Source organism: Ceratotherium simum, chromosome 2, assembly GCF_057802395.1.
Source record: "Ceratotherium simum simum isolate JZ-2026a chromosome 2, ASM5780239v1, whole genome shotgun sequence".
In the NCBI taxonomy this organism is placed as follows: Eukaryota; Metazoa; Chordata; class Mammalia; order Perissodactyla; family Rhinocerotidae; genus Ceratotherium; species Ceratotherium simum.
The window spans coordinates 46,751,468-46,765,449 of NC_141901.1; the positions used below are offsets into that span (position 1 = coordinate 46,751,468).

General features: G+C 46.6%; 3 non-coding genes across 3 annotated transcripts; 1 reads left to right on the forward strand and 2 right to left on the reverse strand.

The window, feature by feature from the left end:
* Window positions 1–4,678: 4,678 nt before the first annotated feature.
* TRNAN-GUU (transfer RNA asparagine (anticodon GUU)) lies at window positions 4,679–4,752 on the reverse strand. The gene has a single exon. It is a non-coding gene; the product is annotated as a tRNA-Asn (tRNA).
* A 750-nt stretch (window positions 4,753–5,502) lies between these two features.
* On the forward strand, window positions 5,503–5,574 carry TRNAH-GUG (transfer RNA histidin (anticodon GUG)). The gene has a single exon. It is a non-coding gene; the product is annotated as a tRNA-His (tRNA).
* A 6,860-nt stretch (window positions 5,575–12,434) lies between these two features.
* On the reverse strand, window positions 12,435–12,504 carry TRNAV-CAC (transfer RNA valine (anticodon CAC)). Its single transcript has one exon. It is a non-coding gene; the product is annotated as a tRNA-Val (tRNA).
* Between the last annotated feature and the right edge of the window lie 1,478 nt (window positions 12,505–13,982).

Genomic DNA, 13,982 nt, shown 5'->3' on the forward strand with positions numbered 1-13,982 from the left:
AGGTCCAAACAACTTCCTTGTCTCTGCAGTGTAGTGGTTATCACGTTCGAGCTCACACGCGAAAGGTCCTGGTTCAAAACCGGCCGGAGACAACCTCCTTTTCCTGACAGTTACCTACATGTTTGAAAAACAAGAAAAGAAGAGGGAGGCGGGCGTGGAGGAGCGGGCGCAGCTGCATTTTGATTCACAAGAAACATGGGAAAACTTCAATTACAACCTGAAAGCCTACTCAGCACTAGGAAACCGGCCTTGCTTGTCTGCTCTGAGTCAGATTGGAGACCAGGACACAGTCAGTCCAAGGAGGTCGCAGGACTAGGCTGACTTCAGCTTACTTTTGGATCCAGAAATCCCTCACCTTCTCATCTAAGCGCCTAAATCTTCTCTACAAGGTTGACAGGTATCATGTCTCTCTGAAAACCAAGAACTTCTTTCCTGTGAAGCACGCTTGGCTTTCCCCACCTCAGCACACTTGAGGAACAGGCTGATTTGCGGGACCGAGCAAAAGAAAAGCGAACCGAAGACTGCACTTGGGGCTCCAGTCCAAGACACGTAGATGGAGTCTCATGCTCCACTGATTGAGCTGGTCTGGGCACCAAAGGAGCCTGTACACGTGCCGTTATCAGGAGAGCCCCTTGAGCCAGTTCAGAGATCAAGGAGCAGACGGACTCCGCTCCTCACCCCCTGAGAGCCGAGTCCGCACCTTACTCAGAAGGAAACCGGGGTTCACAAAGAGAGCATGTCCTTGGCTCTGCCGCACACAGTGCTGAAGCTGGACTAGAACGGAACACCGACCAGTTTCCTCGTGGTCAGGCCTCAGAGCCCAAAGCGTCGCCCAGGCTGGGAGAGGTGAGGAGTGATGAGCTGCGGGGTAAGGGCTGGGAGCCTTGCACAGCTGCATTCAGCCCTGGGCCGCTGGGAATCGCCTCCACTTCTGCTCTCTGGGTCGCAGAAATCTAACCTTTACTTTCAGAATTTTCATCTGGAAAGACCAAAGTAGAATCCTTGTGTGGCTCCCTGGTGGTCTGGGGCTAAGATTTGGTGCTTTCACTGCCACTCCCAGCTCGATTCCCGATCAAGGAAGTCTTTTGGAGACGTCTCCGCATGTAGGAGTCTTCCTCTCCATCCCCAGAGGTGTGGTGGGCCCCAAAGTCTAGATGCAGAGAAGAGCCTGTGTGCAGAGGCCGGGCCACAGGGTCGAAGGCATCTCCCAGGCTGGGAGAGGTGAGATGTGATGGGCAGCCTGCACTCTGTCTCCCTTGAACTCAGAAACCTAATGTCTCGCTTTCAGACTTTTCACCTAAAGAGAACTTGAACGTGAGTTTCAGTCGCTCCTTTAAAAGAAAAAAATAAAAATAATAAAAAAGAAAGAAAGAAAGGGAGAAGAGAAGAGAAGAAAAAAGAAACATTCAAAAAAGTTGCCAGAATAGTAACATCCTATTTCTTCCCCTAAATGCACCAGTTAACAATTTCCCACATTTGCTTGCTCACTCTCTCTCCACATACATGATTTCCCACATCCTTTGAGAGTAATTAAAGACATCTCAAGATCCTTAGTGGACCGCTGTTGCTCCTTTCCTTTGGCAATGTCCCTCAAACGAGGTGGAAGCCTTTTCCTCCAAGGCCAGGGGAGGGCTTTGTCCTCTGGAGGAGGCCCCTCTTGCCCTTTCAGGAACGTGACCCCTGTTCCACCTAAAGGATAGTGCAGGCCAGGCCTGCCCTGCACTTGTAGGAACAGATTAGGTTGTCATCCCCCAAGCACCCACTGCCCTCCAGACCCCTCCCGGTTGCTTTGGCAGGCAGTGGAGTCTTGGGTCAGTCTGAGCTCTAGAACTGCCCGCCTCTTGAGGGAGACTCTTCAGGGAAGTGCAGCTGCCCCCTTGGCTCCTGCCTGGCTCTCTGTGCCCTGCTGGGATCTGAAACGGTTCTGACCCAACAAAAAGGTGAAGAATCCTTTCCTGTGGTGGGAGGATGAAGGGAGCAGGAGGAAAATGCATCAGAGGGAAGGGAAGAGTTCTCAAGAGCTTCCCAGAATTGTGTATCTGGGGCTGGCAGGTAGGCGGCTGCCCTGTGACAATGGTGCTTAGTCTTGTCTTGACCTGACCCTGACCTGGTCCTGGCTTCAGTCTGAGTCCAAGCAGACAGAGGCATCCTGATTTGTGCTGCATACTCAGTTGTGCCTCTCCCCAAAGTGGGATAGTGACAGAGCTTCTATTTCCAGGGTCCCTGTGGAGTCCAAAGATGCTATCGATGGGGTTTTTCCTTGCATTTCCTTTCTTGCTGAACCTGTGACTCAGGGGAAAAAAAAAAAAAAGGTTTAGCTGTAGATAGATTAGTGGTCTCAGTGCTACCTACAAGAAAAAAATTCAAGTTGATAATAAGGATGAATCTCAAATACTTTTAAATACTTTAAAGAATTTTAATAATTGACATATAATGGCATAGAAAATGTTTATGTCATGTCACATTTCTAAAGATGACTCCTCATATGCATTAGACTGATTTAATTATTTTGGCCTAAAAACTACTTTATGTTGTCTTCCAGATTTTCTAATAATGTAGAAAATAGTGGATGCATAGTACTCTAGTTTATACAAGTCTTGGGTTTATTTTCTCTTCAAAATCCTAATGACACTGAACTGCCTAAATTTCCTATACTGGTTTTACTGGTCAAATGACCAAACTTTCACTTCAATAAATATTAAATTTATAAAATTCTAAATTATCTATTCCAGTAAATTATATACACCTTAGGATATCTTCTAAATGTAGGTTAAGCCTAATAATTCTAGAAGTCATAGTGACTCAATTGTTCCACTTGCCATTTTTGGGGACACATTTTTAGGTATCGTCTGATATATGATTCCAACACGTATTTCTTTATGATGTGTCAACTCAATTTACGATTTTAAGATCTATCGTTATCTTTAAGTTCTATGACTGATATTAAATTGAGTTAATTAATGTATAATCTTTGCCCAGAGATTTTCTAACTAAGATAGAAATAACAAAACACTGTGTTAATATAATGCTACTGCATATTTTTATAGGTTACAGAGTGCCGTATGTTAACAGGTTAAGAGGAGGTGTGGGTACCCTTAGGGGATATTGGTGAGCCCTGCCATCACTGTCACTTTAAGAAGTGTAAAACACATGCAGTGTCTGCTCCAGGAAGTGAGGAGCCGTCACTGGACGGCTGCTGCTTTCCTGAACTGCTTGTTTATTCAAGAAAAAATTTTTCCTGTTTCTTGGTTTCCTGACTTCTAGATCTGAAGTCATCCATTTTCCCATTCTGCACCATGCTTCTCTCGTGGCGATCACCGCGAGTGCCCCTAGGCCAGGGCTGGCGGAAGCACTCTGGAAGGACATGAACTAGCTGTGCTCCCACATACCTGCCCCCCTTTTTGATGCCTCCAGATGTGGGCGCCACAGGGCAGGGACCTTGGGTTTGCTCAGGATGCAGCCTCTCTCTCAGAGCAGGACCTGGCACCTAGTGAGCACCTAATAAATGCTTGATGATTGAAGGCATCTAATGGGAGGTTCTGGAAAGGTGAAAAGGAGAAGAAGAGAGTGGGTAAGATTGGGAGCAGCCTAGAAAATGAGGGACAGAGAGAGACAGACAGAGAGACACAGACACACATGTGGGGAGAGAGAGCGGGCGAGAATGTCCAGGAACCAGATTTAGTGTGGGAGAAATGTGAAGAGGTATGATGTCACTTGAAGGCAGACTGTGGTACGTTACAGATGTATGTTATAAATCCTAAAGCAGTCGCTGAAATAACAAAGAGTTATAGCTAATAAGCCAACAAAGGAGAGAAAATGGAATCATATAGAAACCATGTAAACACTACAAAAGAGCAATTGCTCTTCCGGGACTCTACCCTATAGAAATACTAGTACAAGTGGCCAAAGATATGTGTACAAGAGTGCTGACATGAAGTCATAGAACCAACTTAATTTTAAAAGTATATGGAAAGGGTTAAGTAAATACTGGTACAAACAAACGTTTTCCAGAGCTCTTCTGTGAGGATCCGTGATGATCTTACGATCTTCGTTTAGGTCCTCCCGTGCGGGACGAGACACACAGAGCAGGAGAGTGGCAGTGGAGGAGTCCTCTCTCCACCTTTACGTGAGAGGATGTGCAGAGTAGTGATGCAAGAAAATGTTATATCTTGAGGTGTATGGGGAAGCCATTCTGGTTTAAACTCAATTTGGCCTAAATTTTATTTAAACCAAAGAAGCCTGACTTACGGCCTGTCAAACATTCATTGTACATCCGCTTTAATCATTATCCCAAAGTAAAGAATGTACTCTTGGAAGATGAGAATTGATGCCTCCCTTCTTATGACGCCTTAGTACTTTTTGAAGGTACATTTTCCTTCCCATGAGGCCAGGAGTCATGTTGATCCGCTGTGTGCGTGCTAATCTGTAAGAAAATATCTCCTTGAATCCTTGAAAGAGTGTACCCCTGTCATGCTTAGTGTATGTCTCTTTGATTGGAAATGGTATATAATGCTACTGAAGACCATTCTTCTTCAGAGGACTTTCTTCCCTTGAGAAGGATGCACTCCCCGGGCTATAGTCCTTGGCTTGATTTGAATATAACTCTCTGCTATAGAATGATTATTGATTATTTCCCTCAACAGTAGAAACAATTGCAAACACTGAAAAAGGCGAGATGCGTCCCTGAGTGGGGTTGAACCACCAACCTTTCGGTTAACAGCCGAACGCGCTAACCGGTTGCGCCACAGAGACACGGCGATGCCATATTCTCACCCCCCCAGAGAGTGAGCACTCATTCACCGCTAGGCGCAGCCCCCTGCCTTTTGCAGGACAGCTGTCCAGGCTCCAAATCCTCGAAAACCGGAGAGGGGGAGGCGACGCAGCCAGCGTGTTCGTCTCGTTTGAAACCCATGCGTTGGGTGATTGCAAAGGCAAAGGGCAGCCTAACGGCCTCGCCCCGCCTTGCACCACAACCCCCTTAGATGCCAGCGCCACGGAGACGCCGGGGCCGCGACCCCGAGGCCTGAGCCGAGTGGGCCCCAAGGGAAGCTGACCCCCCGCTGGGCTCCGGTGATGGCTCCTCCCGTTTGCTCCGCCTTCACCCGACCGTTTGCGCCGCTGGCGCTCCCCTCGCTCCGCTCGGCTGGGCTGCGGTCGGTGGGGGGCGGGAGCTGGGAAGTCGGGGTCGGGGGTAGTCGAAAGGGGCAAACGCGAGGAGGCGGGAAAAGAAGCGGGGGAGGCGTGGACGGAGGACAACGAGGCTTCCCAGGAGGCCTGTGCAGAGGCGCGGGCCGGATTTGGGGAGACAGGAATTGTTTTGTTGTGTTTTTAATCGTGTACCGGAATGGAGAGGAAGGAAGGGAGGGAAAATGGAGAGCGGGCACGAAAGAGAAGAACAGGAGTACCTGCCGCTGTACAAGAACAAAGCAGCGGAGTAATTGGAGTGCTGTAACATCAAAACTCGTCGAGCAAGGACACAGCTCGACGCCGGCACTGTGGCGCGCCGTGATCGTATAGTGGTTAGTACTCTGCGTTGTGGCCGCAGCAACCTCGGTTCGAATCCGAGTCACGGCACTGTTATCTGTCATGCCTGGTGTTTCGCTTTTACTTTGTGTCCAAACCCGCACGGGGCTGCGTCCCCTACCTGGGAGGCTGAGAGCGGCTCTTTCCGCCGGCCACCAGGTCCGAGGAGGTCGGGAGAAAGGAAGGAAACCCTACAGTGCGCTAACCTGGGGACAGGGCCGTTCTGTCTGAGCAGAAGTAAACTGAGGTAAATGGTTTATCTTCCGTGGTACTCCAAAATAGGAGCGTCCTGGATGCTCTAACTGCTCAGCAAGGAGGCTCATGTGGTACAATTGGTGAAAAATGTTGTTTCTGTGTTACTCAAAATCTAAAGGATCTTTAATGCCAGATAAAGTGTTTCATCAGAATAGTGAAGCCTCTTCCCGTACACCTACCTAGCTGGTTAAACCTTGGCTCCTGGGAACCTGCGCTCCGGGGGCGTTTTCAGTCCTTGGCTGTTGTTCTCCGTAGAGCCATCATATTAACCTCTCTGGTGCGGCGTATGCTCTCAAGGATTTTTAATGCCTGTCGGCAGCCACTCGCACGCCATATGGTATCCATCAGGATCCGACACCTGGAAGAACTCGATGATAACCGCATAAATGATGATATCGGTGACTACATGACCCTCCGTCCTGACGACTCAGCTAGCAGAAACAGCGACTATGTGATTCTTCGGCCTGACTACATCAACAGCGGTAACCGAGAGTAAGGCTGTACTGGGTGGTCATGCTCTAGGGGTAAGAGCATGACCAAAAGGGGGGAGTTGTTAAAATCAGACACAAATGGAGATCAGACTTGAAAATTCCCCTGAGCAGACAAACCAGTTTAGTCATACAAGCGAAAGCGAATTGAGCTTATTTTGCAAAACAAGTAGAACTTAACTAGGGCCACTTCTTGTTAATGCCTCTGAAAATCATAAATGAAACTTAAACCGTTCCCCAAAATTGATGTGAGGTAACTGCTTTTAACCAATTCCCTATCACTAGTAAAACTCTAATGTAATAGCCAATCACTGTGAAGAACGAACAGCCACTGCCTCCTCACCGTGTGAGATGCTTTATAACGATATACCTCTGAGCCTCATTCCACATTCGGTTTGAGCGCTCCTATTTCCCGAACTGTCTTTTTGTGCACAATAAACATTTACTAATTACTATTTCAGTGATCCAGTGGTTTCACCTCTGCTAGTTCTGAACTTTTGGCAGTGCCTCAACATTTTCATCTGCCAGATTGGGCCAACCAGAGAACTCCTCTTCATGCTGTTTTTGTCATAGAGTCCCACGGAGGGTCCCCAATTTGCTAAACTGATCTTCGGGTGCCATGTTGCAAATCGGAGGCTGAGGGAGAGCTGACTTTTTCTGCATATGAAAGAAGAGGAGGAAGAGGCAGAGATACAGAGAGGGGAAAAGTAGGCTGGAACCAGAAAACCGATTTTAGCGTCTGGCACTGGATGTCATATTTTGGAGAAAGAGAAGACACTGACCAGCGTATCCAGGGAAGAAGGACTTCAGTGGAAACAGCAGACACTTAAGTCCAATCTATGACGTTTTCCATTTGTTTATGTATAATTCTTCTTCCCCATCTTTGTAGAAAAGGCACAGGTGAGCTTGATATGTTTGTTTTGTGTTTTTGGAATGCCCGCTTAAATAAAAATGCCTACCGTGCTTCAAACATTCCTCTGTGAACCTTCTAGACTTCTCTTAGGTTCCACCAGTTGCGCATTAAGAGTAGAATGGGCCCAACGTGGGGACTCTACCTGGGAAAGTGCCATAAAAATTAAGGGGGTGAGACCCCTATGTTCATCGCAGCATTATTCACTATAGCCAAGGTATGGAAGCAACCCAAGTGTCCCTCGACTGATGACTGGATCAAGAAGATGTGGTATATATATACCATGGAATACTACTCAGCCATAAAAAAAGACAAAATCGTCCCATTTGCAACAACATGGATGCACCTGGAGGGTATTATGTTAAGTGAAATAAGCCAGAAAGAGAAAGACAAACAGTGCATGATTTCACTCATATGTGGAAGATAAACCAACACACCAACAGATAGAACTGTTTGGTGGTTACCAGGGCTAGGGGGGTGGGGGGTGGGCACAAGGGGTGGAGGGATGCACTTATATGGTGACTGATAAACAATAATGTACAACGAAAATTTCACAAGAAAAAAAAGAAAAAATTAAGGGCGCGAGAGAAGAATGTGACACTCTCAACAATAGTTGCTTTCCTTACTGTAGAGGTTTTTGCACATGCCTCACACCAGATGGATCCTTTCTTCAAATGAGAGCAATTGGGAAAATAAAAAGTACTCAGTTGCATCCACAGAAATCCTGGGTGGGGAAGTTCAAGTACTAGGGGCGAGTGGGCGGACTGGGGATTGCCTCCTCACCGGTACCCGGGCCATCGTCGTCCGCTTTGACTAGCTTTGACTACTTTGGCAAGCTGGAGACGGGACTCCACTCACCGTCAGCAGTCACGGGGGACCGCGGTTCCGGAGGAGGTCGGCTTCACGGTAACGGTAGATCTCGAAACCTCACAGGATTTTTCTTCTCTTCCCTTTAGCCTCTCCTCCGCCTACGCAATAAGAGAGGCTCCGCCGCCTTTCTGTCCTGTCAGGACCCTTTCTGGCTCCCTCTACAGAACTGAGGCTGGAGATGCCGGGGTCGCGGTGCTCGGCCCCTTCTCACCCTGGGCGCCTCCCCTCCCACTTCCTCCCCGCCAACCTTGTCCACTCCCCGGTTCCGGCGACCTTCTCTCCACACGTGGGCGCCTCGCAGAGGCGCGTCTCCAGAGGCAGTTCTGAGGTGCCGCCGGGACGAGGCAGCTCGCTCCGGGACTGGTGGACCTGGCGGCCTCGGGGGCGCTCGGTGCGTCGCCTGCGGGCTCCTGTTTTGCAGAAAGCAGGGAGGGAACGGCCTTATGCAAGAATTCCTGGTGAGACGGGTGACCCCCTCCCGCAGGCCCAAGGCCTCCCAGAGCGCAGAGAAATTGTCACCCTGGTCGGAAGCGAGGAAAAGAAGGGATAACCTTTAGCTCCCTGGTGGTCTAGTGGCTAGGATTTGGCGCTTTCACCGCCATGGCCAGGGTTCGATTCCAGGTCAGGAACAGTTTTGCTTCGTCAGTGCCCACGTACCCATTTTCCTTTCATCTGCAGAGGTCGTGCCCTGTGCTCCTCGCACAGAGTCTTCGACTCCCGCAGAGGAAGGGAAACACCGGCAGGCTGCTTCTCAGGCCACACCGCTCTCGCTTATCTCCAAGTCAGCACCCCCCCCCGCCCCCCCGCAGAAGGAGCTTCACAGGGCTGCCAAGCATCCTGCTCAGGTTTATTTGTTTTAAATTAATCTAATTCATCACATTAACAGCTTAAAGGAGGAAAATCATAATCACTAAAACACAGAAAAGGTGTTTGAAAAATTCACCCTCAAATTATGATTTTGAAAAAACCCCTTAGGATACTAGGAATAGAAGAGAACATAATCTGCTAAAGGGTAGCCTCCAAGCAAAAATAAACAAACAAAAAACCTTCAGCAAACATTATAGTTGGTGATAAAATACTGACTTTCTCCCGCACCCTGACCAATCAGGAACCATCAGAAGTCAGACAAATAGGCCTACTGTTATCACTTCTCTTCACCACTGTGATGCAGAGCTTAGCCATCGAGGGAAGGCAAGAAAAAGAAATAAAAGATATAAGAAGTGAAAATGAAAAATTAATACTATAATTATTTACATATATGAAAGATAAATTACTAGAATTATTAAGAGAATTGAGTTTATTTGGTATATACAAAAATTAAAAATCAGAGAAAGTGAGCTAAACTGAGGATTCAAACAACAAAGGTTATTAAAAACATTATAAACGTTCAACAATTATAGCATATAATTCAATCACATATAGTGGGGCAGGAAAGGAGGAAATGAAATATGATCCCTACCTTCACCAAACCAAAATCATTTCAATGTGGATTAAGCACCTAGATGTGAAATGAAACCTAAAATAATTTTAGTTGATATGTATAGCAGGGTATTTCCATGGTCTCAAGGGTAAGCAAGGATGTTAAACATAAGACAAAAAGATTAATTCTTAATGAAGAGACTGATCACTTTGACTACATCAAGAATCTCTGTTCATCAAAACACAGAATAAAGCATAAAAAGACAAGTCACAATTTGGGCCAATGTATATGCAGTTGGCATAATCAACTGGTACCAAAGATATTTAACGAATTCTTGCAAAATGAGAAGAAAAAGACAGGCCTATAGAAAACTCACCAAGGTCTTGGGGGAAAAAAACCTTATAAGAGAAAATCCAACTGCCTAACAAACATGTGATGGTGCTCAAATTCGTTACCAATAAGGGATAGTAAAAACAAAATCTCAATGAGAAACATTACAGATCAGAGGAAAAATAAAAGAAGAAGAAGAATTAAGTGAGAGTGGGCGATAAAGTAGAAGGTTATGACCTGGTAAAACATGGGAGGAATTGACTAAAGGACTAATACTATCTTACTTCTTCATCTGTGTGTAGGTTACACAGATGTGTGCATTATAATCATTTGTTATATTGTACATATAGGTTCCGTGCATTTTACTTTGTGTATATTACTCATTTTTCAAACTCTCCTCCTTTCCCCACAAATTAATCTTATGGGAGACAGAATGTTGCTGAGATTCCAAGATTTAGTTTCAAGAGAAAGGTGTGGAGATCACTCCTCACTACAGCCAAGGACAACCCTAGGGAGACAGGCCCGTGGAGCTGAGCTTTAGGATGATGTGAGCTCAAAGAGTACTCTCCAGGACCCAACCTGTAATTGAAAACACAAGCTAAATCCCTTTATATGTATTATTTGAATGCTCCTGAAAAGGCTATAGGCCGAACCATAACTATTCAAATCTCTCCTTTGCTTTCCCATCGCTGATTTCATAACCCACAGGTCCTCTTTCCTTCCTCTCCTCCAAGCTCTCCAACAAAATTCTCCTGCTGTCCTAGCCTTGTGGGTCTTCTCCCCCCGACCCCACCTCCCTCCAGCTTCTTCCTTGAAGAAGGAGAAAAAGGAGAAGGAGGAGGAGGAGGAGGAGGAGGAGGAGAGGAAAAGGAAGCGGAAGCGGAAGAGGAGGAGGACAAGGCTGAGGAGGAGAAGGAGGAGGTCGAGGAGGAGGAGGAGGAGAAGGAGGAGGGGAAGGAGGAGAAGAAGATGACCTGAATATGCAGGAAGCTTCTCACAGGCCAGGAGTGGGTAAGGAAGAGCATCAGAGGCAGATTTTATTTTCAGCAAACAGTAAAGGGGAAACTGGGAGACGTTACAGTCTTTAAAAACTTTACTCCATCGTGTAAGTAATCCAGCATTTTCCTTTACATAGATAGAACTCCTACTCCTCTCCATCCCCACCATCTAAATCCCGATTCCTGTTTACAGAGAAATATTCAAAAACAAGAAACTGTGTATCACAGTTCAGAATTTATTCACTAAAATTTCAGATTTCCAAGAGAATTTAAAAATAAAGAAATGAATAAAACAACTTCGATGGTTCCAACATAGTACTGCCATCGTTTCAAACTCAAAATGTAGAAAGACAATCTCAGAAGAAGGAAACTCTTGAAATTGAATAAATGAAGTTTATCTTTAAAACAGAAAGAATAAAAACTCCCAAAATGTCACTATCTTCGATTTGAAACTACAGTTAGGTAGAGGAATCCTCCCAAGATTTTTGGATGAAAATTAATCACCATAGTCTCTCTAACGCCCCTCCCCAGTACCCTCAAATCGCAGTGCTTTAAGAAGGAGCGTCCAAGTGGCATAAAACAAAACCGGATAAACATTTCCCAGATTCTGTAGTTTGGTTTCTCTTCTTAAAAAGACAGTTTCCAGGGGGGCTGGCCATGTCACAGAGCGCCAGCGCACCGCTTGTCAGGCCATGCTGTGGCGGCCTCCCACATAAAGTGGAGGAAGATCCATTCGGATGTTAGCTCAGGGTCAGTCTTCCACAGCAAAAAAAAAAAAAAAAAAAAAAGGGAGGATTGGCATGGATGTTAGCTCGGGGATGATCTTCCTCACACACACACACACACACACACACACACACAAAAATACAATTTTCAGGCTCACACGTGTTGACACATTTCCAGCTACACACGGAATCCTTCCCTGAACACCGACGGGCCCACGGCACACGCGGAGGCACCGGTGGCTGACGATGTTAAAAATTTGGGTCGAGGTGTTTGGTGTACAGACCCAGGGGCCTCTCGCCACCTCTGCACGAGGCCCCCTCTCCGCAGCTCCCCGCCGGTCCACACGGGTTCCTCTCCACACGCCTCCCCCTTCCTTGGGCTGCTGACGCCACCGACGCCTCCCCCGCCACTGGCTTGTCCTCCGGCCCGCGGCTGTTCTCCTTCCAGGACCTTCATCTCTTGATCCTCGCTCCACGGTGAGACGTGGTCCGGCGGTGAGCCCAAGGCCCCGGACGCGATTCAGTGACCTGATGGCTCTTTGGGTTCCTGGGATCTTCCAGGAGAAAGGCTGAAAGTAAGAATGGTCTTAGGTCCAAATATTCAAAATCGCAGACCCACCGGAAACATTTGCGGGTTGAAAGGTAGGAACTCGAGAGCGAGGTGGTTCCTCTGCCCCACGCCAGATGCTACTCCATACACGCGAGCACCTCAGTGCCCCAGGGCTCTGCCAAGTCCTGGTTTAGATCGACTCCTTACTGTGCTCTGCTCAGAACTGAACTATGGCTTTTAGTTCTCATTTTCCTACTCCTGGTGGCCAGAACCACAAAATGACCAGGCTTACCCAGAGCTGCCCGTGCTACAGGCAAGCAAGGAGGAGGCACGAAAGGACAGAGTGGGTAAAGTGTTAGGCTCACTGCATTAGCCGGGAATCAAACCCGGTCACTCGCGCGTGAGGGGAGAATTCTACCACTGAACCACCAACGCTTCCTGCCGTAGTAGTCCAGGATGGATCTCTAGAAAGATCTCTACAGAGACTGAAGGCTGAGAGATGGGGAAACAAAACAGTTCCAAAATAGACTTCCACAGTTGTCTTTGGACAGAGCTAACAAACAGAAAGGCACTGGAAGCAAAGGCTTGTGAAGGAGACTTACTTATGTCAGGTAACAACATCAAGTGGAGACGTTCAAATTAAAATGTCAAAATATCTGTTTTGTCAGCTCACAACACAACTCTTAAAAGGGCTCTTTCCAACTGTATAACAGACCCCTGCAGAAAAACAGTGGAAATTCATCCAGATCCCTTGTTTACGACTCTAAACGGCCAACTGTCAACATCAAACTGTTGCCTTAGACAGTCTGAGAAAGTAATCTCACTTGCCAGGTTAGGAAAGTAAAATTCTAATCCAGGAAAGAAATAAGAAGCAGAAGCAGAATTAGATTGGAATTGGGAGAAGGAAAGGGCCAAAATCAAAATAGAGATAATGAGGAACCACATTTTGGTCAATGGGATTAGTTCTTTGTAACTTTTTTGTACAAGAATAAATGAGTCAGACTCTACAACAATAGTGTGTGTCTGCTTTTCAAGGCGTTCAAAGCATTTGGATGGATATGTGATATGTGGTCATTATTAAAAGATTAATTAATATTAAGTTTGCAATCAATGTTTTATTGTTTGGAAGGATCTAATCTCCTAAACTGGACTCCCTGTTGCGCTGAGTTTTAGCATTTGTGACTCTGAGATGCACGTGAAGCCTAGGCTTTAGTGTATTGGTAATATGAGGAGCAAACTAAGTTTTTGAAAAATATTGATGGTTGAAATGTTAACATATTGGTCCTTTGATGAGATTTAAATATAGACAGATTTCTTTCACCAATTATCCCTGGGGAAATTAAACTGAAGAAAGGAACCTAGAGAGCTCTCCAACATGTTGAGACTAGGAATCATTATGACTTGTTGAAAGACGGGGAGCTGCAGACATGCAAACATACTTCTCTTGCTGAGAAGCCAAGCTAGGTGGAGGCAGAGTCATAAACTTGGGCTCAACAGGAAAACGACCAACACCTTGACCTGGAAGAACTTTGGTTCTGTCTGCCCTCTGCCCAGCACCCAAGACACACACCAGCTCTGGTCAACATGCTTTCAATTACTACCTACATCAACCAGATCTACACTGATTCCCACATCTCTTTCTAAACTACAGGCCTGCACTTCCAACTCTCAACTCCTAATTCACAATTCAATGCCTCAATGCTTCTCAGAGCCACGAATGCTAAAACTCAATGCACCAGTGAGTTCCCTGTCAGCATCACACACCACCCTCTACCTCAATACTCTACGACCAGACCCAGGCACAGTGTCTCCCAAGCGGTAGTGCACTGACCTGAGTGTTTCAATCAATCACCAAAACAACACCCAAATCTGCTCCTACCCCGGCCCAGTATACTTACCCTCACCACCAACCA